The sequence below is a fragment of the Babylonia areolata genome, chromosome 1 (assembly GCF_041734735.1).
Source record: "Babylonia areolata isolate BAREFJ2019XMU chromosome 1, ASM4173473v1, whole genome shotgun sequence".
Taxonomy (NCBI): domain Eukaryota; kingdom Metazoa; phylum Mollusca; class Gastropoda; order Neogastropoda; family Buccinidae; genus Babylonia; species Babylonia areolata.
Window position 1 is genome coordinate 46,485,278 of NC_134876.1, and position 3,541 is coordinate 46,488,818.

Genomic DNA, 3,541 nt, shown 5'->3' on the forward strand with positions numbered 1-3,541 from the left:
ACATTTTCTTTTGAAGTCAATTCATTTTCAGAGACACCAAGGGCAAACGGGTTTAGGAGGTTGTTTTTTTTTTGTTTCACTTACTCATTTTGAACCAACTCGTGTCATTAAAGACATCGAATGATATCGCTTCATATGTGTGGCATTTAAAAATACATATCATATGATATAACATTATATGATATCATATATTATAATATATGTCATGTCATATCATATTGTATCATATTATAGTGTATTGTGTTGTACTGTATTGAATCACATTGCTTTGCATCACACTGCATTGTTTGTGTTGTGATGTGTCGTATCGTTAGCAAGTTGTACTTATACTCTATATATCATACACCGTATATCTTTTATGTCATCGTCTATTTATGCATGGGGCATTCGGGCAGCTATCCGCGGGGACAGCTTGTCGCCACAAAATGGCGCCACCTGTTTTTTTTTGTTTTTTTCCCCCTATGTGTTGCATGTTTTACTCATGAATGTAGACTTACATCTAAAACATATATATATTATATATATATATATATATATATATATATATATATATATATATATATATGTCTGTGTATATACATGTATATATATTTTTGTTTCTTTCTATATCAGCGACAATTCTGTTGTTGCCGTGAAATCATTCATGCGGGCTGATGTATGCTGAACACTGAATCTCAATTTGTCATCTAATTCCAAAAAAAAGCCTAGCGCCCAGACCAGCAACATCATTGTTGGCAGGCGACTCATCTGGCTAAATTCCACTGTATTGAAGATCAAACAAAGCACACTTTACTTTCAGAACATAACCCCGCTCACGATACTAGTTGGTAACTTGAGATCGTCAACAAAATATGAAAAAAAAGTATATATATATATATATATATATATATATATATATATATATATATATATATATATATATATATATATATATCAGAGATGTTACACGTTTGACCAATACAATTTTATCTGATATGAATGAATACACAGACGAGGAAAAGGGGGAAAAAAAGTCAGAAATATGTGTGTAAATAAATGAAAAATGAATAAAGAAATAAGCAAGTAAATGAATAAATTAATGAATAAAGAAATAATAAATAAATAGATAGATAAAAAAACAAATAAATAAATGAATAAATAAATAAATAATCAAAACAAAACATTCAAGCAAATGCATAAATATAAAATTTTAACAAAAACAAACAAACAAAAAAAAACACCCCAAAAAACAAGAATAAATAAAATCAGGGATATGTACACCAAAACTGTAACACAGGTACTGAAATTAGCAATCAACCGGAAAGTAACCTGAAGTTTGTACTGTTGAAACACATCACACTTTATTGGAAATGAATAAATGAACTAGTAAATAAACTGATAAATAAATTAAAAAAACAAAAAAGCAAAAAAAAACAAAAACAAAAAAAAACCGACAGCAAAAATACAACAAAGACAACACAAAGACTCCCTTGAAAAACAACAACAACAACAACAACGAGAAACAATTCATACGGTACTTTTGAGAGTAGAGGCAGTGGTGACATTCTCCGACTGTTTGACACTCACGAGCTCGTACTCTGCTCTGTGTGACACTTGGGTGTAGCAGCATAAGAACTTCCTGAAGCTTCTACGAAAATTCTCAGACAGAAAGGCATACAGGATAGGGTTGACGCAAGAGTTCATGTAGGCTAAGCAGTTGGAGGCCAGCTGAACGCCAATGAAGAGGACGTCCGGCGGGTAGATGTCGAGCTGTTGCATGAGGAGGATGATCTGGATGGGCAGCCAGCACACTGCGAAGACGACCACGATGATGACCACCATCTTGGTCACCCGCCGCTTGGTGCGGAGGCTCTCCTGGGACTGGCTGCCGCCCGGGGCGCTGCCGTGGAGCCGCCTGAGCATCAGGCCGTACATGAGGCACACGGCCCCTAGGGGGAGCATGTAGCCAAAGGAAATGAAACAGGCGTAAAATACGATACCTCTCCGGTGGTCCGCGTGGTGGAAGACGTTGGTGCAGGTGGAGCGCTCCTCGCCCAGGTGGCTGTAGAGCATGACGTCATGCTGCATCAGCAGCGGCACGTGCCCCAGCAGGATGACGGCCCACGTGACGCACACGGCCAGCCACGTGTTGAGCTCCGTGCGCATGCTCATGGAGCGGATGGCGTGCACCACGGCCAGGTATCGATCCAGGGACATCAGCACCAGGGTGTAGACGCTGGCGTAGGCGCAGACGTAGATGAGGTACTGCACCACCTTGCACCACACTTTCCCGAAGGGCCAGGTGGGCATGGCGTAGGAGGCGGCGGTGAAGGGCACGCACAGCACGATGAAGAGCAGGTCGGCCACCGCCAGGGACAGGATGAGGATGTTGGTAGTGTTGCGCATGTTCTTGTCTAGGGCCACCACCAGGATGACCAGGCTGTTGCCGAACAGCCCCAGCAGGAAGATGACCCCGAAGACCGTGGGCACCACGATGCGGACGAAGTACTCCAGCTGCAGAGCGCTGGGAGCGGTGGGCGGGCTGGAGCAGTTCTGTGAGCAATTGCTGGCGTTGAGGAACATCTCGGAGGTTGTGTTGTCCATCATCATCCTCGTCATCAACACCACATCCACAATAGTGCCGTTCTCCAGCCAGCTTGTTCGGTTGGAAAGTTCCGTTGACATGGTCCTCGTCTAGTTTACGTCATCACCAGCGTGGCCATTGAAGTCATTAGATTTGCTTTTGTCTGTATATATCCAGTGGGCGGCAAATCAGCGAAAAAAAAGTATTATGGGTTTAAAAAAAACAACAACAACAAAACAAGGCCTGATCACAACAATGAAGAAAGTTAACTGCACATAATCCATGTGACACGTTTGTGACTGTGTAACATATTCTGGGTCATACAGCTTCAACACCGCAGTGAACTCTGATATCAGATGCGAAGATTCACTTAGAAGTCACACCGATGCGCAGCGTACATAGTGAAGAAAATTGAAAGACACACATCTTGGCTCTAAGTAATCACACATATCTGATAACCTTTCAAAACAAAACAAATACAGACCTTACCTACAATGTCACCAGTTTGTGTTCAGCAATGCCTTAGCTTTACAGAAGTATTCTACTTGCGCAGTTTTGGTCTCTAGCAGTTTTAGACAGTCACGTACACCCACATGTCACTGACGCATTTGTGTCGATCAGAAACACGCACGCAAGAACACACCCACATCACCATTTCTTCATTACTAGAAGTTAGCAAACAACACTCGATGCTCACAAAACGCTGATCTGGAAAATGTTCTCTCCAAGAGACTGAAAACAAGTGTCATCAATCTGTGTCCCGTGTTACTCAGTATCGTGGGACTGATTGGAGTCCACTCGCTCGCTGATCACGACTGAATAATGCCTGAGCCCGTTCTGATAATGGGCACTTCCGGGGTCTAAAACGAAATCGTTCCCTACCCGCGCCTGAACGACTCAGCAGCAAGGGTTACGTTGCGAACAGTGTGAACGTGCATTATTGCGAAACATTTGAAAGTTTCTATTTGTTTCATAAAA

General features: G+C 41.9%; 1 pseudogene; it reads right to left on the bottom strand.

Annotated features, from left to right (window-relative positions):
• Nucleotides 1-1,506: 1,506 nt before the first annotated feature.
• On the bottom strand, nt 1,507-2,648 carry LOC143282958 (allatostatin-A receptor pseudogene; annotated as a pseudogene).
• Between the last annotated feature and the right edge of the window lie 893 nt (nt 2,649-3,541).